Source organism: Pseudophryne corroboree, chromosome 3 (genome assembly GCF_028390025.1).
Source record: "Pseudophryne corroboree isolate aPseCor3 chromosome 3, aPseCor3.hap2, whole genome shotgun sequence".
Taxonomy (NCBI): domain Eukaryota; kingdom Metazoa; phylum Chordata; class Amphibia; order Anura; family Myobatrachidae; genus Pseudophryne; species Pseudophryne corroboree.
Genome location: NC_086446.1, coordinates 126,820,873 through 126,843,622, shown reverse-complemented (window position 1 = coordinate 126,843,622; position 22,750 = coordinate 126,820,873). Strand labels below are relative to the sequence as shown.

General features: G+C 49.6%; 1 protein-coding gene across 3 annotated transcripts in view; it reads right to left on the bottom strand.

Annotated features, from left to right (window-relative positions):
• Positions 1–22,131, bottom strand: part of LOC135054957 (mitogen-activated protein kinase 8) — a 276,217-nt gene extending 254,086 nt beyond the window's left edge. For all 3 annotated transcript variants that reach the window (XM_063958458.1, XM_063958457.1, XM_063958459.1), the window contains exon 1: positions 21,917–22,131. The gene's annotated coding sequence lies outside the window, so the exon portion shown is untranslated. The remainder of the gene's footprint in view (positions 1–21,916) is intronic.
• Between the last annotated feature and the right edge of the window lie 619 nt (positions 22,132–22,750).

Genomic DNA, 22,750 nt, shown 5'->3' with positions numbered 1-22,750 from the left:
AGGGGTGTTTCCCAACGTACCCTAATTTCTGGCGGGAAAGGGTATAACGCCAATATTTGCTATCGGGGTAACCCTACGCATCATCACACACTTCATTTTATTTTATCTGATTCAGGAAAAACTACAGGTAGTTTTTTCACTCCCACATAATACCCTTTCTTGTGGTACTTGTAGTATCAGAAACACGTAACACCTCCTTCATTGCCCTTAACGTGTGGCCCTAATGAGAAATACGTTTGTTTATTCACCGTCGACACTGTATTCAGTGTCCGTGTCTGTGTCTGTGTCGACCGACTGAGGTAAATGGGCGTTTTTTTAAAACCCCTGACGGTGTTTCTGAGACGCCTGGACCGGTCCTAATAGATTGTCGGCCGTCTCATGTCGTCAACCGACCTTGCAGCGTGTTGACATTCTCACGTAATTCTCTAAATAAGCCATCCATTCCGGTGTCGACTCCCTAGAGAGTGACATCACCATTACAGGCAATTTCTCCGCCTCCTCACCAACATCGTCCTCATACATGTCGACACACACGTACCGACACACAGCACACACACCGGGAATGCTCTGACAGAGGACAGGACCCACTAGCCCTTTGGGGAGACAGAGGGAGAGTCTGCCAGCACACACCAAAAACGCTATAATTTTATAGGGACAACCTTATATAAGTGTTTCTCCCTTATAGCATCTTTTATATATATACAATATCGCCAAAATCAGTGCCCCCCCTCTCTTTTTAACCCTGTTTCTGTAGTGCAGTGCAGGGGAGAGCCTGGGAGCCTTCTCTCCAGCTTTTCTGTGAGAGAAAATGGCGCTGTGTGCTGAGGAGATAGGCCCCGCCCCTTTTTCGGCGGGCTCGTCTCCCGCTATTTTTGAAGTTAGGCAGGGGTTAAATATCTCCATATAGCCTCTGTGGGCTATATGTGAGGTATTTTTTGCCTCTAATAAGGTTTTTATTTGCCTCTCAGAGCGCCCCCCCCAGCGCTCTGCACCCTCAGTGACTGTTGTGTGAAGTGTGCTGAGAGGAAAATGGCGCACAGCTGCAGTGCTGTGCGCTACCTTTATGAAGACTCAGGAGTCTTCAGCCGCCGATTTTGGACCTCTTCTCTCTTCAGCGTCTGCAAGGGGGCCGGCGGCGCGGCTCCGGTGACCATCCAGGCTGTACCTGTGATCGTCCCTCTGGAGCTAGTGTCCAGTAGCCAAGCAGCAAATCCACTCTGCACGCAGGTGAGTTCACTACTTCTCCCCTAAGTCCCTCGTTGCAGTGATCCTGTTGCCAGCAGGACTCACTGTAAAGTAAAAAACCTAAGCTAAACTTTCTCTAAGCAGCTCTTTAGGAGAGCCACCTAGATTGCACCCTTCTCGTTCGGGCACAAAATCTAACTGGAGTCTGGAGGAGGGTCATAGGGGGAGGAGCCAGTGCACACCACCTGATCTGGTAAAAGCTTTACTTTTTTGTGCCCTGTCTCCTGCGGAGCCGCTATTCCCCATGGTCCTTTCAGGAACCCCAGCATCCACTTAGGACGATAGAGAAATACCCCTTTCCCTGTTGTAGGAGGGGTACCTTGACTATCACCTGCTGAGAAAACAGCTTGTGAATGGCTTCCAATACCGTCGCCCTGTCTGAGGGAGACGTTGGCAAAGCAGACTTTAGGAACCTGCGAGGGGGAGACTTCTCGAATTCCAACCTGTAACCCTGAGATACTACCTGCAGGATCCAGGGGTCCACCTGTGAGCAAGCCCACTGTGCGCTGAAATTCTTGAGTCGACCACCCACCGCTCCTGAGTCCGCTTGTAAGGCCCCAGCGTCATGCTGAGGGCTTTGCAGAACCCTGAGAGGGCTTCTGTTCCTGGGCAGGGGCTGCTTGCTGCCCTCTCTTACCCCTTCCTCTGCCCCGAGGCAGATATGACTGTCCTTTTGTCCGCTTGTTCTTATAGGACCGAAAGGACTGCGGCTGAAAAGACGGTGTCTTTTTCTGTTGGGAGGGGGTCGGAGGTAAAAAGGTGGATTTTCCGGCAGTTGCCGTGGCCACCAGATCCGATAGACCGACGCCAAATAATTCCTCCCCTTTATACGGCAATACTTCCATATGTCGTTTGGAATCCGCATCACCTGACCACTGTCGCGTCCATAAACTCCTTCTGGCAGATATGGACATCGCATTTACTCTCGATGCCAGAGTGCAAATATCTCTCTGAGCATCTCGCATATAAAGGAAAGCATCCTTCAATTGCTCTATAGTTAATAAAATACTGTCCCTATCCAGGGTATCAATATTTTCAGTCAGGGAATCCAACCAGACGACCCCAGCACTGCACATCCAGGCTGAGGCGATGGCTGGTCGCAGTATAACACCAGTATGTGTGTATATACTTTTTAGGGTAGTTTCCAGTCTCCTATCAGCTGGATCCCTGAGGGCGGCCGTATCAGGAGACGGTGACGCCACTTGTTTTGATAAGCGTGTGAGCGCCTTATCCACCCTAGGGGGTGTTTCCCAGCGCGCCCTAACCTCTGGCGGGAAAGGGTATAATGCTAATAACTTTTTTGAAATTAGCACTTTTCTATCTGAGTTAACCCACGCTTCATCACATACATCATTTAATTCCTCTGATTCAGGAAAAACTACAGGTAGTTTTTTCACCCCCCACATAATACCCCTTTTTGTGGTACTTGCAGTATCAGAGATATGCAAAGCCTCCTTCATTGCCGTGATCATATAACGTGTGGCCCTACTTGAAAATACGTTTGTTTCATCACCGTCGACACTAGATTCAGTGTCTGTGTCTGGGTCTGTGTCGACCGACTGGGGTAAAGGGCGCTTTACAGCCCCTGACGGTGTCTGAGACGCCTGGGCAGGTACTAACTGGTTTGCCGGCCGTCTCATGTCGTCAACTGATTTTTGTAATGTGCTGACATTATAACGTAATTCCATAAACAAAGCCATCCATTCCGGTGTCGACTCCCTGGGGGGTGACATCACCATTATCGGCAATTGCTCTGCCTCCACACCAACATCGTCCTCATACATGTCGACACACACGTACCGACACACAGCAGACACACAGGGAATGCTCTTATCGAAGACAGGACCCCACTAGCCCTTTGGGGAGACAGAGGGAGAGTTTGCCAGCACACACCCAAGCGCTATAATATATATGGGAACAACCTTATATAAGTGTTGTTCCTTATAGCAGCTTAAATATATCAAAATATCGCCAAAAAATGCCCCCCCTCTCTGTTTTACCCTGTTTCTGTAGTGCAGTGCAGGGGAGAGTCCTGGGAGCCTTCCTCACAGCGGAGCTGAGCAGGAAAATGGCGCTGTGTGCTGAGAATAAGCCCCGCCCCCTATTTTGGAGGGCTTTTCTCCCGGAGTTTTAGATATCTGGCATGGGTTAAATACATACATATAGCCTCAATGGCTATATGTGATGTATTCTTTTGCCATAAAGGTATTAAATATTGCTGCCCAGGGCGCCCCCAGCAGCGCCCTGCACCCTCCGTGACCGCTTGGTGTGAAGTGTGTGACAACAATGGCGCACAGCTGCAGTGCTGTGCGCTACCTTCATGAAGACTGAAGAGCCTTCTGCCGCATGTTTCCGGACCTTCAATCTTCAGCATCTGTAAGGGGGGTCGGCGGCGCGGCTCCGGGACGAACCCCAGGGTGAGACCTGTGTTCCGACTCCCTCTGGAGCTAATGGTGTCCAGTAGCCTAAGAATCCAATCCATCCTGCACGCAAGTGAGTTGAAATTCTCTCCCCTAAGTCCCTCGATGCAGTGAGCCTGTTGCCAGCAGGACTCACTGAAAATAAAAAACCTAAAAACTTTTTCTAAGCAGCTCTTTAGGAGAGCCACCTAGATTGCACCCTGCTCGGACGGGCACAAAAACCTAACTGAGGCTTGGAGGAGGGTCATAGGGGGAGGAGCCAGTACACACCACCTAATCCTAAAGCTTTATTTTTGTGCCCTGTCTCCTGCGGAGCCGCTATTCCCCGTGGTCCTGACGGAGTCCCCAGCATCCACTTAGGACGTTAGAGAAATAAAAGGAGCAATAATAAGAATTTACTTACCGATAATGCTATTTCACGTAGTCCGTAGTGGATGCTGGGGACTCCGTCAGGACCATGGGGAATAGCGGCTCCGCAGGAGACAGGGCACAAAAATAAAGCTTTAGGATTAGGTGGTGTGTACTGGCTCCTCCCCCTATGACCCTCCTCCAAGCCTCAGTTAGGATACTGTGCCCGGACGAGCGTACACAATAAGGAAGGATATTGAACCCCGGGTAAGACTCATACCAGCCACACCAATCACACCGTATAACTTGTGATCTGAACCCAGTTAACAGTATGACAAACGTAGAAGCCTCTGAACAGACGGCTCACAACAAATAACAACCCGATTTTTTTGTAACAATAACTATGTACAAGTATTGCAGACAATCCGCACTTGGGATGGGCGCCCAGCATCCACTACGGACTACGAGAAATAGAATTATCGGTAAGTAAATTCTTATTTTCTCTAACGTCCTAAGTGGATGCTGGGGACTCCGTCAGGACCATGGGGATTATACCAAAGCTCCCAAACGGGCGGGAGAGTGCGGATGACTCTGCAGCACCGAATGAGAGAACTCAAGGTCCTCCTCAGCCAGGGTATCAAATTTGTAGAATTTTGCAAACGTGTTTGCCCCTGACCAAGTAGCAGCTCGGCAGAGTTGTAATGCCGAGACTCCCCGGGCAGCCGCCCAGGATGAGCCCACTTTCCTTGTGGAATGGGCCTTGACAGATTTAGGCTGTGGCAAGCCTGCCACAGAATGTGCAAGTTGAATTGTGCTACAAATCCAACGAGCAATCGTCTGCTTAGAAGCAGGAGCACCCATCTTGTTGGGTGCATACAATATAAGCAGTGAGTCAGACTTTCTGACTCCCGCCGTTCTTGAAATATATATTTTCAATGCCCGGACCACGTCCAACAACTTGGAATCCTCCAACTCGTTAGTAGCCGCAGGCACCACAATAGGCTGGTTCAGGTGAAACGCTGACACCACCTTAGGCAGAAAATGAGGACGCGTCTGCTGTTCTGCCCTGTCCGTATGGAAAATCAGATATGGGCTCTTATATGATAAAGCCGCCAATTCTGATACTCTCCTGGCTGAAGCCAGGGCCAGTAGCATGGTTACTTTCCATGTAAGATACTTCAGCTCCACCGATTTGAGCGGCTCAAACCAATGGGATTTGAGAAAATCCAAGACTACATTAAGATCCCACGGTGCCACTGGGGGCACAACCGGGGGCTGTATATGTAGTACTCCTTTTACAAAGGTCTGGACTTCAGGAACTGAAGCCAATTCTTTCTGGAAGAAAATCGACAGGGCCGAAATTTGAACCTTAATGGACCCCAATTTGAGGCCCATAGACAATCCTGTTTGCAGGAAATGTAGGAATCGACCTAGTTGAAATTCCTCCGTGGGGGCCTTCCTGGCCTCACACCACGCAACATTTTCTCCAAATGCGGTGATAATGTTGTGCAGTCACCTCCTTCCTGGCTTTTACCAGTGTAGGAATGACCTCTTCCGGAATGCCTTTTTCCTTTAGAATTCGGCGTTCAACCGCCATGCCGTCAAACGCAGCCGCGGTAAGTCTTGGAATAGACACGGTCCCTGCTGAAGCAGGTCCCGTCTTAGAGGTAGAGGCCACGGATCCTCCGTGAGCATCTCTTGAAGTTCCGGGTACCAAGTTCTTCTTGGCCAATCCGGAGCCACTAGTATCGTTCTTACTCCCTTTTGCCGTATAATTCTCAGTACTTTTGGTATGAGAGGCAGAGGAGGGAACACATACACTGACTGGAACACCCACGGTGTTACCAGAGCGTCCACAGCTATTGCCTGAGGATCTCTTGACCTGGCGCAATACCTGTCCAGTTTTTTGTTGAGGCGGGACGCCATCATATCCACCATTGGTTTTTCCCAACGGTTCACAATCATGTGGAAGACTTCTGGATGAAGTCCCCACTCTCCCGGGTGTAGATCGTGTCTGCTGAGGAAGTCTGCTTCCCAGTTGTCCACTCCCGGAATGAATACTGCTGACAGTGCTATCACATGATCTTCCGCCCAGCGAAGAATCCTTGCAGCTTCTGCCATTGCTGTCCTGCTTCTTGTGCCGCCCTGTCTGTTTACGTGGGCGACTGCCGTGATGTTGTCCGACTGGATCAACACCGGCTGACCCTGAAGCAGGGGTTTTGCCAGACTTAGAGCATTGTAAATCGCTCTTAGCTCCAGTATATTTATGTGAAGAGACATCTCCAGGCTTGACCATACTCCCTGGAAGTTTCTTCCTTGTGTGACCGCTCCCCAGCCTCTCAGACTGGCATCCGTGGTCACCAGGACCCAGTCCTGTATGCCGAATCTGCGGCCCTCTAACAGATGAGCACTCTGCAACCACCACAGAAGAGACACCCTTGTCCGTGGCGATAAGGTTATCTGCTGATGCAGCTGCAGATGCGATCCGGACCATTTGTCCAGCAGATCCCACTGAAAAGTTTGTGCGTGGAATCTGCCGAATGGAATCGCTTCGTAAGAAGCCACCATCTTTCCCAGGACTCTTGTGCATTGATGCACAGACACTGTCCCTGGTTTTAGGAGGTTCCTGACAAGTTCGGATAACTCCCTGGCTTTCTCCTCCGGAAGAAACACCTTTTTCTGAACCGTGTCCAGAATCATTCCCAGGAATAGCAGACGTGTCGTCGGGGTCAACTGAGATTTTGGAAAATTCAGAATCCACCCGTGTTGTTGCAGCACTAGTTGGGTTAGTGCTACTCCGTCTTCCAGCTGTTCTCTGGACCTTGCCCTTATCAGGAGATCGTCCAAGTAAGGGATAATTAATACGCCTCTTCTTCGTAGAAGGATCATCATTTCGGCCATTACCTTGGTAAAGACCCGAGGTGCCGTGGACAATCCAAACGGCAGCGTCTGAAACTGATAATGACAGTTTTGCACCACGAACCTGAGGTACCCTTGATGTGAAGGGCAAATTGGGACATGCAGGTAAGCATCCTTTATGTCCAGGGACACCATAAAGTCCCCTTCTTCCAGATTCGCTATCACTGCTCTGAGTGACTCCATCTTGAACTTGAATTTTTGTATGTACAGGTTCAAAGATTTCAGATTTAGAATAGGTCTTACCGAGCCGTCCGGCTTCGGTACCACATATAGCGTGGAGTAATACCCCTTTCCCTGTTGTAGGAGGGGTACCTTGACTATCACCTGCTGAGAAAACAGCTTGTGAATGGCTTCCAATACCGTCGCCCTGTCTGAGGGAGACGTTGGCAAAGCAGACTTTAGGAACCGGCGAGGGGGAGACTTCTCGAATTCCAACCTGTAACCCTGAGATACTACCTGCAGAATCCAGGGGTCCACCTGTGAGCAAGCCCACTGTGCGCTGAAATTCTTGAGTCGACCCCCCACCGCTCCTGAGTCCGCTTGTAAGGCCCCAGCGTCATGCTGAGGGCTTTGCAGAACCCTGGGAGGGCTTCTGTTCCTGGGCAGGGGCTGCTTGCTGCCCTCTCTTACCCCTTCCTCTGCCCCGAGGCAGATATGACTGTCCTTTTGTCCGCTTGTTCTTATAGGACCGAAAGGACTGCGGCTGAAAAGACGGTGTCTTTTTCTGTTGGGAGGGGGTCTGAGGTAAAAAAGTGGATTTTCCGGCAGTTGCCGTGGCCACCAGATCCGATAGACCGACGCCAAATAATTCCTCCCCTTTATACGGCAATACTTCCATATGTCGTTTGGAATCCGCATCACCTGACCACTGTCGCGTCCATAAACTCCTTCTGGCAGATATGGACATCGCATTTACTCTCGATGCCAGAGTGCAAATATCTCTCTGCGCATCTCGCATATAAAGGAAAGCATCCTTTAATTGCTCTATAGTCAATAAAATACTGTCCCTATCCAGGGTATCAATATTTTCAGTCAGGGAATCCAACCAGACGACCCCAGCACTGCACATCCAGGCTGAGGCGATGGCTGGTCGCAGTATAACACCAGTATGTGTGTATATACTTTTTAGGGTAGTTTCCAGTCTCCTATCCGCTGGATCCTTGAGGGCGGCCGTATCAGGAGACGGTAACGCCACTTGTTTTGATAAGCGTGTGAGCGCCTTATCCACCCTAGGGGGTGTTTCCCAGCGCGCCCTAACCTCTGGCGGGAAAGGGTATAATGCTAATAACTTTTTTGAAATTAGCATTTTTCTATCTGGGTTAACCCACGCTTCATCACATACATCATTTAATTCCTCTGATTCAGGAAAAAATAAGAATTTACTTACCGATAATAAGAATTTACTTACCGATAATTCTATTTCTCATAGTCCGTAGTGGATGCTGGGACTCCGTCAGGACCATGGGGAATAGCGGGCTCCGCAGGAGACAGGGCACATCTAAATAAAGCTTTTAGGATCACATGGTGCGTACTGGCTCCTCCCCCTATGACCCTCCTCCAAGCCTCAGTTAGGTACTGTGCCCGGACGAGCGTACACAATAAGGAAGGATCTTGAATCCCGGGTAAGACTCATACCAGCCACACCAATCACACCGTACAACTTGTGATCTGAACCCAGTTAACAGTATGATAACAAAAAACGAAGTAGCCTCTGAAAAGATGGCTCACAACAATAGTAATAACCCGATCTTTGTAACAATAACTATGTACAAGTATTGCAGACAATCCGCACTTGGGATGGGCGCCCAGCATCCACTACGGACTATGAGAAATAGAATTATCGGTAAGTAAATTCTTATTTTCTCTAACGTCCTAGTGGATGCTGGGACTCCGTCAGGACCATGGGGATTATACCAAAGCTCCCAAACGGGCGGGAGAGTGCGGATGACTCTGCAGCACCGAATGAGAGAACTCCAGGTCCTCCTTAGCCAGAGTATCAAATTTGTAAAATTTTACAAACGTGTTCTCCCCTGACCACGTAGCTGCTCGGCAAAGTTGTAATGCCGAGACCCCTCGGGCAGCCGCCCAAGATGAGCCCACTTTCCTTGTGGAGTGGGCCTTTACAGATTTAGGCTGTGGCAGGCCTGCCACAGAATGTGCAAGTTGGATTGTGCTACAGATCCAACGTGCAATCGTCTGTTTAGACGCAGGAGCACCCATCTTGTTGGGTGCATACAATATAAACAACGAGTCAGATTTTCTGACTCCAGCTGTCCTTGAAATATATATTTTTAATGCTCTGACAACGTCCAGCAACTTGGAGTCCTCCAAGTCGCTAGTAGCCGCAGGCACCACAATAGGCTGGTTCAAGTGAAAAGCCGAAACCACCTTAGGGAGAAAATGAGGACGTGTCCGCAGTTCTGCCCTGTCCGAATGGAAAATCAGATATGGGCTTTTGTATAATAAAGCCGCCAACTCTGAAACTCTCCTGGCTGAAGCCAGGGCCAATAGCATGGTTACCTTCCATGTAAGGTATTTTAAATCTACCGATTTTAGAGGCTCAAACCAATGAGATTTGAGAAAATTCAAAACTACGTTCAAATCCCACTGTGCCACTGGAGGCACTATTGGGGGTTGTATATGTAGTACACCTTTGACAAAAGTTTGTACTTCAGGCACTGATGCCAATTCCTTCTGGAAGAAGATTGATAAGGCCGAAATTTGAACTTTAATGGACCCCAATTTTAGGCCCATAGACAATCCTGCTTGCAGGAAATGTAAGAATCGACCCAATTGAAATTCTTCCGTTGGAGCCTTCTTGGCCTCACACCACGCAACATATTTTCGCCAAATGCGGTGATAATGTTGTACAGTCACTTCCTTTCTAGCCTTAATCAAGGTAGGAATAACTTCCTCTGGAATGCCCTTTTCTTTTAGAATCCGGCGTTCAACCGCCATGCCGTCAAACGCAGACGCGGTAAGTCTTGGAACATACAAGGTCCCTGCTGAAGCAGATCCCTTCTTAGAGGTAGAGGCCATGGATCCTCCGTGAGCATCTCTTGAAGTTCCGGATATCAAGTTCTTCTTGGCCAGTCCGGAGCCACCAGTATTGTTCTTACTCCTCTTTTCCGTATAATTCTCAGTACCTTTGGTATGAGAGGCAGAGGAGGGAACACATACACTGACTGGTACACCCACGGTGTTACCAGAGCGTCCACAGCTATTGCCTGAGGGTCTCTTGACCTGGCGCAATATCTGTCCAATTTTTTGTTGAGGCGAGACGCCATCATGTCCACCTTTGGTCTTTCCCAACGGTTCACAATCATGTGGAAGACTTCTGGATGAAGTCCCCACTCTCCCGGGTGAAGGTCGTGTCTGCTGAGGAAGTCTGCTTCCCAGTTGTCCACTCCCGGGATGAACACTGCTGACAGTGCTATGACATGATTCTCCGCCCAGCGCAGAATCCTTGCAGCTTCTGTCATTGCTCTTCTGCTTCTCGTGCCGCCTTGTCGGTTTACGTGGGCGACTGCCGTGATGTTGTCCGACTGGATCAACACCGGCTGACCCTGAAGCAGCGATTTTGCCAGGCTTAGAGCATTGTAGATCGCTCTTAGCTCCAGTATATTTATGTGAAGGGACGTCTCCAGGTTTGACCACACGCCCTGGAAGTTTCTTCCCTGTGTGACTGCTCCCCAGCCTCGTAGGCTGGCATCCGTAGTCACCAGGACCCAGTCCTGTATGCCGAATCTGCGGCCCTCTAACAGATGGGCACTCTGCAACCACCACAGGAGAGACAACCTTGTTCTTGGTGACAGTGTTATCCGCTGATGCATGTGCAGATGCGATCCGGACCATTTGTCCAGCAGATCCCACTGAAATGTCCGTGCATGGAATCTGCCGAATGGAATCGCTTCGTAAGAAGCCACCATCTTTCCCAGGACTCTTGTGCATTGATGTACTGACACAGTTCCTGGTTTTAGGAGGTTCCTGACAAGTTCGGATAACTCCCTTGCTTTCTCCTCCGGGAGAAACACCTTTTTCTGAACCGTGTCCAGAATCATTCCCAGGAACAGCAGACGAGTTGTCGGGGTCAATTGAGATTTTGGAAGATTCAGAATCCACCCGTGTTGCTGAAGCACTACCTGGGTTAGTGCTACACCGACTTCCAGCTGTTCTCTGGACTTTGTCCTTATCAGGAGATCGTCCAAGTAAGGGATAATTAATACGCCTTTTCTTCGTAGAAGAACCATCATTTCGGTCATTACCTTGGTAAAGACCCGAGGGGCCGTGGACAAACCAAACGGCAGCGTTTGAAACTGATAATGACAGTCTTGTATCACGAACCTGAGATACCCTTGGTGTGAGGGGTAAATTGGGACATGCAGATAAGCATCTTTTATGTCCAGGGACACCATGAAGTCCCCATCTTCCAGATTCGCTATCACTGCTCTGAGTGACTCCATCTTGAACTTGAATTTCTGTATGTACAGGTTCAAGGATTTCAGGTTTAGAATAGGTCTTACCGAACCGTCCGGCTTCGGTACCACAAATAGTGTGGAATAATACCCCTTTCCCTGTTGTAGGAGGGGTACCTTGACTATCACCTGCTGAGAATACAGCTTGTGAATGGCTTCCAAAACCGACGTCCTTTCTGAGGGAGACGTTGGTAAAGCAGACTTTAGGAACCGGCGAGGGGGAGACATTTCGAACTCCAACATGTAACCCTGAGATATTATCTGCAGGATCCACGGGTCCACTTGTGAGCGAGCCCACTGATTGCTGAAAATCTTGAGTCGACCCCCCACCGCTCCTGAGTCCGCTTGTAAAGCCCCAGCGTCATGCTGATGGCTTTGTAGAACCCGGGGCGGGCTTCTGGTCCTGGGCAGGGGCTGCTTGCTGCCCTCTCTTACCCTTTCCTCTGCCTCGCGGCAGATAAGACTGTCCTTTTGGTCGCTTGTTTTTATAGGAGCGAAAGGACTGCGGCTGAAAAGACGGTGTCTTTTTCTGTTGGGAGGGGGTCTGAGGTAAAAAAGTGGATTTGCCGTCAGTTGCCGTGGCCACCAGGTCCGAAAGACCGACCCCAAATAATTCCTCTCCTTTATATGGCAATACTTCCATATGCCTTTTGGAATCCGCATCACCTGACCACTGTCGCGTCCATAAACTTCTTCTGGCAGATATGGACATCGCGCTTACTCTTGATGCTAGAGTACAAATATCCCTCTGAGCATCTCGCATATAAAGAAAAGCATCCTTTAATTGCTCTAGAGTCAATAAAATACTGTCCCTATCCAGGGTATCAATATTTTCAGTCAGAGAATCCAACCACACTACCCCAGCACTGCACATCCAGGCTGAGGCTACTGCCGGTCGCAGTATAACACCAGTATGTGTGTATATACTCTTCAGTGTAGTTTCCAGCCTCCTATCTGCTGGATCCTTGAGGGCGGCCGTATCAGGAGACGGCAACGCCACTTGCTTTGATAAACGTGTGAGCGCCTTATCCACCCTAGGGGGTGTTTCCCAGCGCGCCCTAACCTCTGGTGGGAAAGGGTATAATGCCAATAACTTCTTGGAAATTAGCAGTTTTCTATCTGGGTTAACCCACGCTTCGTCACACACGTCATTCAATTCCTCTGATTCTGGAAAAGCTACAGGTAGTTTTTTCACCCCCCACATAATACCCCTTTTTGAGGTACCAGCAGTATCAGAGATCTGCAGAGCCTCCTTCATTGCCGTGATCATATAACGTGTGGCCCTATTGGAAAATACGTTTGTTTCTTCACCGTCGACACTAGATTCATCTGTGTCGGTACCCGTGTCGACTGACTGAGGTAAGGGACGTTTTACAGCCCCTGACGGTGTCTGAGACGCCTGAGCCGGTACTAACTGGTTTTCCGGCCGTCTCATTTCGTCAACTGACTTTTGTAATGTGCTAACATTATCACGTAATTCCATAACTAAAGCCATCCATTCCGGTGTCGACTCCCTAGGGGGTGACATCACCATTACCGGCAATTGCTCTGCCTCCACACCAACATCGTCCTCATACATGTCGACACACACGTACCGACACACAGCAGCCACACAGGGAATGCTCTAATCGAAGACAGGACCCTCTTAGCCCTTTGGGGAGACAGAGGGAGAGTTTGCCAGCACACACCAAAAGCGCTATAAATGTATATAAACAACCCTAGAAGGTGTTGTTTTTGATATAAGCGCTTTTAATATATCAATATCGCCAAATTATGCCCCCCTTCTCTTTGTTACCCTGTTTCTGTAGTGCAGTGCAGGGGAGAGTCCTGGGAGCCTTCCTCACCAGCGGAGCTGAGCAGGAAAATGGCGCTGAGTGCTGAGGAGAATAAGCTCCGCCCCTTTTTCGGCGGGCTTTTCTCCCGGGTTTTAAGAAAACTGGCCTGGGTTAAATACATACATATAGCCTTAATGGCTATATGTGATGTATTTATTTTGCCACTAAAGGTATTTAATATTGCTGCCCAGGGCGCCCCCAGCAGCGCCCTGCACCCTCCGTGACTGAATCAGTGAGACGTGTAGCAACAATGGCGCACAGCTGCAGTGCTGTGCGCTACCTTCATGAAGACTGAGGAGTCTTCTGCCGCCTGCTTTCCGGACCTCCGTCTTCAGCGTCTGTAAGGGGTATCGGCGGCGCGGCTCCGGGACGAACCCCAGGAGGACCTGTGTTCCGACTCCCTCTGGAGCTAAGTGTCCAGTAGCCTAAGACTCCAATCCATCCTGCACGCAGGTGAGTTGGAAATCTCTCCCCTAAGTCCCTCAAAGCAGTGATCCTGTTGCCAGCAGGATTCACTGAGATTTAAACCTAAAAAAACTTTTTCTAAGCAGCTCTTTAGGAGAGCCACCTAGATTGCACCCTTCTCGGACGGGCACAAAAACCTAACTGAGGCTTGGAGGAGGGTCATAGGGGGAGGAGCCAGTACGCACCATGTGATCCTAAAAGCTTTATTTAGATGTGCCCTGTCTCCTGCGGAGCCCGCTATTCCCCATGGTCCTGACGGAGTCCCAGCATCCACTAGGACGTTAGATAAAATTCTATTTCTCGTAGTCCGTAGTGGATGCTGGGGACTCCGTCAGGACCATGGGGTTTAGCGGCTCCGCAGGAGACAGGGCACAATAATAAAAGCTTTAGGATCAGGTGGTGTGCACTGGCTCCTCCCCCTATGACCCTCCTCCAAGCCTCAGTTAGGATACTGTGCCCGGACGAGCGTGCATAATAAAGAAGGATATTGAATCCCGGGTAAGACTCATACCAGCCACACCAATCACACCGTACAACCTGTGATCTGAACCCAGTTAACAGTATGATAACAACGAAGGAGCCTCTGAAAAGATGGCTCACAACAAGAATAACCCGATTTTTGTAACAATAACTATGTACAAGTATTGCAGACAATCCGCACTTGGGATGGGCGCCCAGCATCCACTACGGACTACGAGAAATAGAATTATCGGTAAGTAAATTCTTATTTTCTCTAACGTCCTAAGTGGATGCTGGGGACTCCGTCAGGACCATGGGGATTATACCAAAGCTCCCAAACGGGCGGGAGAGTGCGGATGACTCTGCAGCACCGAATGAGAGAACTCCAGGTCCTCCTCAGTCAGGGTGTGCCCCTGACCAAGTAGCAGCTCGGCAAAGTTGTAAAGCCGAGACCCCTCGGGCAGCCGCCCAAGATGAGCCCACTTCCTTGTGGAATGGGCTTTTACTGATTTTGGCTGTGGCAAGCCTGCCACAGAATGTGCAAGCTGAATTGTACTACAAATCCAGCGAGCAATCGTCTGCTTAGAAGCAGGAACACCCATCTTGTTGGGTGCATACAGGCTAAACAGCGAGTCAGATTTTCTGACTCCAGTCGTCCTGGAAACATATATTTTCAGGGCCCTGACAACGTCAAGTAACTTGGAGATCCTCCAAGTCCCTAGTAGCCGCAGGTACCACAATAGGTTGGTTCATGTGAAAAAACAGAAAACACCTTAAGGAGAAATTGAGGACGAGTCCTCAATTCTGCCCTGTCAGAATGAAAAATTAAGTAAGGGCTTTTATATGATAAAGCCGCCCATTCTGACACACGCCTGGCTGAAGCCAGGGCTAATAGAATCTTCACCTTCCATGTGAAATATTTTAATTCCACAGTGGTGAGTGGATCAAACCAATGTGACTTTAGGAAACTCAAAACAACATTGAGATCCCAAGGTGCCACTGGGGGCACAAAAGGAGGCTGTATATGCAGTACCCCTTTTACAAACGTCTGAACTTCAGGCACTGAAGCCAGTTCTTTCTGGAAGAAATTCGACAGGGTCGAAATTTGAACCTTAATGGACCCTAATTTTAGGCCCATAGACAGTCCTGTTTTCAGGAAATGTAGGAACGACCCAGTTGGAATTCCTCTGTAGGGACCTTCTTGGCCTCACACCACGCAACATATTTTCGCCAAATGCGGTGAAAATGTTTTGCGGTTACATCCTTCCTGGCTTCGACCAGGGTAGGGATGACTTCATCTGGAATGCCCTTTCAGGATCCGGCGTTCAACTGCCATGCCGTCAAACGCAGCCGCGGTAAGTCTTGGAACAGACAAGGCCCCTGCTGGAGCAGGTCCTTTCTTAAAGGTAGAGGCCACGGTTCTTCCGTGAGCATCTCTTGAAGTTCCGGGTACCAAGTCCTTCTTGACCCATCCGGAACCACGAGTATCGTTCTTACTCATCTCCTTCTTATGATTCTCAGTACTTTTGGTATGAGATGCATAGGAGGGAACACATACCCTGACTGGTACACCCACAGTGTTACCAGAGCGTCCACCGCTATTGCCTGAGGGTCCCTTGACCTGGCGCAATATTTGTCTAGTTTTTTTGTTCAGGCGGGACGCCATCATGTCCACCTTTGGTTTTTCCCAACGGTTTACAACTCTCCCGGGTGGAGGTTATGCCTGCTGAGGAAGTCTGCTTCCCAGTTTTCCACTCCTGGAATTAACACTGCTGAGAGTGTTATCACATGATTTTTCGCCCAGCGAAGAATCCTTGCAGTTTCTGCCATTTCCCTCCTGCTTCATGTGCCGCCCTGTCTGTTTACGTGGGCGACTGCCGTGATGTTGTCCCACTGGATCAATACCGGCTGACCTTGAAGCAGAAGTCTTGCTAAGCTTAGAGCCTTGTAAATTGCCCTTAGCTCCAGTATATTTATGTGGAGAGAAGTCTCCAGACTTGATCACACTCCCTGGAAATTTTTTCCTTGTGTGACTGCTCCCCAGCCACTCAGGCTGGCATCCGTGGTCACCAGGACCCAGTCCTGAATGTCGAATCTGCGGCCCTTTCATAGATGAGCACTCTGCAGCCACCGCAGAAGAAAACACCCTTGTCCTTGGAGACAGGGTTATCCGCTGACGCATCTGAAGATGCGATCCGGATCATTTTCCCAGCAGATTCCACTGAAAGGTTCTTGCGTGAAATCTACCGAATGGGATCGCTTTGTAAGAAACCACCATTTTTCACAGGACCCTTGTGCAATGATGCACTGATACTTTTCCTGGTTTTAGGAGGTTCCTGACTAGCTCGGATAACTCCCTGGCCTTCTTCTCCGGGAGAAAACATCCTTTTCTGGACTGTGTCCAGAATCATTCCTAGGAACATTAGACGTGTCGTCGGAAAAAGCTGCGATTTTGGAATATTTAGAATCCACTCGTGCGGTCGTAGAACTACTTGAGATAGTGCTACTCCGACCGCCAACTGTTCTCTGGACCTTGCCCTTATCAGGAAAGCGTCCATATTTCTTTTAGGAAGAATCATCATTTCGGCCATTACCATGGTAAAGACCCGGGGTGCCGTGGACAATCCAAACGGCAGCGTCTGAACTGATAGTGACAGTTCTGTACCACGAACCTGAGATACCCTTGGTGAGAAGGGCAAAATTTGGACATGTAGGTAAGCGTCCCTGATATCCAGTGACACCATATCGTCCTGGTTCGCTATCACTGCTCTGAGTGACTCCATCTTGATTTGAACCCTTGTATGTAATTGTTCAAATCTTTTAGATCTCACCGAGCCGTTTGGCTTCAGTACCACAATATAGTGTGGAATAATACCCCTTCCCTTGTTGTAGGAGGGGTACTTTGATTATCACCTGCTGGGAATACAGCCTGTGAATTTTTTCCCAATACTGCCTCCCTGTCGGAGGGAGACGTTGGTAAAGCAGACTTCAGGAACTTGTGAGGGGAAGACGTCTCGAATTTCCAATGTACACATGGGATACTACGTGTAGGATCCAGGAGTCCACTTGCGAGTGAGCCCACTGCGTGCTGAAACTCTTGAGATGACCCCCCACCGCACCTGAGTCCGCTTGTATGGCCCCAGCGTCATGCTGCGGACTTGGCAGAAGCTGTGGAGGACTTCTGTTCCTGGGAATGGGCTGCCTGCTGCAGTCTTCTTCCCTTTCCTCTAACCCTGGGCAGATATGACTGGCCTTTTGCCCGCCTGCCTTTATGGGTATGAAAGGACTGAGACTGAAAAGACTGTCCTTTTCTGCTGAGATGTGACTTGGGGTAACAAAAGTGGATTTTCCAGCTGTTGCCATGGCCACCAGGTCCGATGGACCGCCCCTTTATACGGCAATACTTCCATGTGCCGTCTGGAATCTGCATCACCTGACCACTGTCATGTCTATAAACATCGTCTGGCAGATATGGACATCACATCTACTCTTGATGCCAGAATGCAAATATCCCTCTGCGCATCTCGCATATATAGAAATGCATCCTTAAAATGCTCTATAGTCAATAAAATATTGTTCCTGTCAAGGGTATCAATATTTTCAGTCAGGAAATCCGACCAAGCCCCCCCAGCGCTGCACATCCAGGCTGAGGCGATTGCTGGTCGTAGTATAACACCAGTATGTGTGTATATACTTTTTAGGATATTTTTCAGCTTCCTATCAGCTGGCTCTTTGAGGGCGGCCGTATCTGGAGACGGTAACGCCACTTGTTTTTATAAGCGTGTGAGCGCCTTATCCACCCTAAGGTGTGTTTCCCAACTCGCCCTCACTTCTGGCGGGAAAGGGTATACCTCCAATAATTTTCTATCGGAGGAAACCCACGTATCATCACACACTTTAATTTATCTGATTCAGGAAAAACTACAAGTAGATTATTCCCACCCTACATAATACCCTTATTTGTGGTACTTGTAGTATCAGAAATATGTAACACCTCCTTCATTGCCCTTAACATGTAACGTGTGGCCCTAAAGGAAAATACGTTTGTTTCTTCACCGTCGACACTGAAGTCAGTGTCCGTGTCTGTGTCGACCAACTGAGGTAAATGGGCGTTTTTACAAGCCCCTGACGGTGTCTGAGACGCCTGGACAGGTACTAATTTGTTTGCCGGCCGTCTCATGTCGTCAACCGACCTTGCATCGTGTTGACATTATCACGTAATTCCTAAATAAGCCATCCATTCCGGTGTCGACTCCCTAGAGAGTGACATCACCCATACAGGCAATTTGCTTCGCCTCCTCACCAACATCGTCCTCCTACATGTCGACACACACGTACCGACACACAGCACACACACAGGGAATGCTCTGATAGAGGACAGGACCCCACTAGCCCTTTGGGGAGACAGAGGAAGAGTTTGCCAGCACACACCAAAAACGCTATAATTATACAGGGACAACCCCTTATACAAGTGTTTTCCCTTATAGCATTTTCACATATGTAATCATATCGCCAAATAAGTGCCCCCCCTCTCTGTTTTAACCCTGTTTCTGTAGTGCAGTGCAGGGGAGAGCCTGGGAGCCTTCCTCACAGCAGAGCTGAGCAGGAAAATGGCGCCGTGTGCTGAGGAGAATAGGCCCCGCCCCCTAAAACGGCGGGCTCTTCTCCCGGAGTTTGTGAGATCTGGCAGGGGTTAAATACATCCATATAGCCTCAAGGGCTATATGTGATGTATTTTAGCCATAAAAAAGGTATAATACATTGCTGCCCAGGGCGCCCCCCCCAGCGCCCTGCACCCTCAGTGACCGCTGGTATGAAGTGCTGACAACAATGGCGCACAGCTGCAGTGCTGTGCGCTACCTTATGAAGACTGAAAGTCTTCTGCCGCCTGTTTCTGGACCTCTGGACCTCTTCAACTTCGGCATCTGCAAGGGGGGTCGGCGGCACGGCTCCGGGACGAACCCCAGGGTGAGACCTGTGTTCCGACTCCCTCTGGAGCTAATGGTGTCCAGTAGCCTAAGAAGCAAATCCATCCTGCACGCAGGTGAGTTTACTTCTCTCCCCTAAGTCCCTCGTAGCAGTGAGCCTGTTGCCAGCAGGACTCACTGAAAATAAAAAACCTAACTTAAACTTTTATTCTAAGCAGCTGAGGAGAGCCACCTAGATTGCACCCTTCTCGGCCGGGCACAAAAATCTAACTGAGGCTTGGAGGAGGGTCATAGGGGGAGGAGCCAGTGCACACCACCTGATCCTAAAGCTTTTATTATTGTGCCCTGTCTCCTGCGGAGCCGCTAAACCCCATGGTCCTGACGGAGTCCCCAGCATCCACTTAGGACGTTAGAGAAACTACAGGTAGTTTTTTCACCCCCCACATAATACCCCTTTTTGTGGTACTTGCAGTATCAGAGATATGTAAAGCCTCCTTCATTGCCGTGATCATATAACGTGTGGCCCTACTTGAAAATACGTTTGTTTCATCACCGTCGACACTAGATTCAGTGTCTGTGTCTGGGTCTGTGTCGACCGACTGAGGTAAAGGGCGTTTTACAGCCCCTGACGGTGTCTGAGACGCCTGGGCAGGTACTAACTGGTTTGCCGGCCGTCTCATGTCGTCAACTGATTTTTGTAATGTGCTGACATTATCACGTAATTCCATAAACAAAGCCATCCATTCCGGTGTCGACTCCCTGGGGGGTGACATCACCATTATCGGCAATTGCTCTGCCTCCACGCCAACATCGTCCTCATACATGTCGACACACACGTACCGACACACAGCAGATACACAGGGAATGCTCTTATCGAAGACAGGACCCCACTAGCCCTTTGGGGAGACAGAGGGAGAGTTTGCCAGCACACACCCAAGCGCTATAATATATATGGGAACAACCTTATATAAGTGTTGTTCCTTATAGCAGCTTAAATATATCCAATATATCGCCAAAAAATGCCCCCCCTCTCTGTTTTACCCTGTTTCTGTAGTGCAGTGCAGGGGAGAGTCCTGGGAGCCTTCCTCACAGCGGAGCTGAGCAGGAAAATGGCGCTGTGTGCTGAGGAGAATAACCCCCGCCCCCTATTTCGGCGGGCTTTCCTCCCGTAGATTTAGATAACTGGCATGGGTTAAATACATACATATAGCCTTAATGGCTATATGTGATGTATTCTTTTGCCATAAGGTATTAAAATATTGCTGCCCAGGGCGCCCCCAGCAGCGCCCTGCACCCTCCGTGACCGCTTGGTGTGAAGTGTGTGACAACAATGGCGCACAGCTGCAGTGCTGTGCGCTACCTTCATGAAGACTGAAGAGCCTTCTGCCGCCTGTTTCCGGACCTTCAATCTTCAGCATCTGTAAGGGGGGTCGGCGGCGCGGCTCCGGGACGAACCCCAGGGTGAGACCTGTGTTCCGACTCCCTCTGGAGCTAATGGTGTCCAGTAGCCTAAGAATCCAATCCATCCTGCACGCAGGTGAGTTGAAATTCTCTCCCCTAAGTCCCTCGATGCAGTGAGCCTGTTGCCAGCAGGACTCACTGAAAATAAAAAACCTAAAAAACTTTTTCTAAGCAGCTCTTTAAGAGAGCCACCTAGATTGCACCCTGCTCGGACGGGCACAAAAACCTAACTGAGGCTTGGAGGAGGGTCATAGGGGGAGGAGCCAGTACACACCACCTAATCCTAAAGCTTTATTTTTGTGCCCTGTCTCCTGCGGAGCCGCTATTCTCCATGGTCCTGACGGAGTCCCCAGCATCCACTTAGGACGTTAGAGAAAAAGGATTAGAATTAGTTTTTAATATTATACATTTCATGTGTAGATTCATATAGTCTTACAGACGTTAAGCTATACAAGTCTATAGCTGTAACCCTCAAATCCACAAGACAAACCTTGAGGAAAAATAAAACCCTTTTCTCGGGTGTAGTACGGTCTGCCGGCGGTCGGGCTCCGGGCGACCGGCACCGGGAGCCCGACCGCCGGCTTACCGACAGTGTGGCGAGCGCAAATGAGCCCCTTGCGGGCACGGTGGCGCGCCACGCTATTTTTATCTCCCTCCAGGGGGGGCTGTGGACCCCCACAAGGGAGAATAAGTGTCGGTATGCCGGCTGTCGGGATTCCGGCGCCGGTATACTGTGCGCCGGGATCCCGACAGCCGGCATACTGAAGACCACCCGAAAATCCCAACCTTAAAATGTCATATGTGGTCCACAGTACTTGCACAATTTAATAGCTAGCTAATCTTTAATACATACAACATCCAATAACATCTCACAACCCCACTAGAATGCATGCCCATTTTTACTGGCTATTGTCATCAAAATAACTGCTAATGTCTTTTGCTGCTGTGATACTTCAGTGAACGTCTAGCCCCGGAAAACCCAGAGGTGACTGACCATTTTCTATGTGCCATCTCTCACCACTGCCGGTCTGATGGACACTGCCAGACTCCCCATTCAGTCCCTATGGGCCAACCCTTATCTGCATGCGACAAGAACCATGACAGTACCAGCACTGCTGGGTGACTATTGCCTTCAGTGACAAAGGGTAAATATATTATGCGCTGATCCAGACACATGGGTTGCTTACCCACTGAGCCAGGGTGACATAGCCCTTATAGATTCCCTGCACCACTGGCACTGCTGTGTGTATATGCCAGCAGTGTGTCACACAGCAGTTCAGGAGGCTGCGGCCACACAAGTACGTGCGACTCCTGGGCTGCAGCCCATTGTGTAGCGCTCCGTCCCCTCCTCCTCCGCTCACCTGTCTCTGGCGCCCCAAGAGAGAGTCCCGCCCCACTCGGTCAGGTCTTCGGATCACGGGTCTGCGTTTCGCGTACCTCTCCGGTCACTGGCACGCTCCCATTTCCCCCGGTGCTTCTATCCGGCTCATCCCGGTGCCTCCTCGGTCCTGGAGGAGAAATCGTGACGTAGCCGGAAGTCCACGCACACGCCCAGTGCGCCCGCTGCGTCCCTACCGCGTCACCGTTACGTGTCTGGCGCATCGCGTCGCCCCGGCAACAAGGGCCTAGGTGCGTCTAGTAGACTGATGCCTGGGGGTGGGGCTAAGTGAGAGGCAGGGCTGCTGTCAATTTGTTATAGGAAAACAAAACAATGAGCTATTTATTGCTGCTGAGAGAAGACAATGGGATACTAATAACATACAGGGGGGCAGATGTATTAACCTGGAGAAGGCATAAGGAAGTTATAAGCCAGTGATATGTGCAAGGTGATAAAGGCACCAGCCAATCAGATGCTAACTGTTAATTTACAGTTAATTTACAGGAGCAGGTTGGCTGGTGCCTTAACAGGTTGAGTATCCCTTATCCCAAATTAAAAATCCCACATTTTTGGTTCCCCTACTGACAAAATTACATATATATTTAATTTTATCTTTGCAGATAAAACATCAACCATCCGGGCTGGAATCTCCACAGTGCCATCAAAGGACTGTCAAACTACAAAACCTGCCAATATAAGCCACCTGCCTTCATGGACCAGCTTTGACCCAGTGGATGTAAAGGACACTGCTGAAATTGCTCGGATTTTGCGTCCCACCACCTGTGATCTGGACCCGGCCTCAACCAAGCTTCTAATA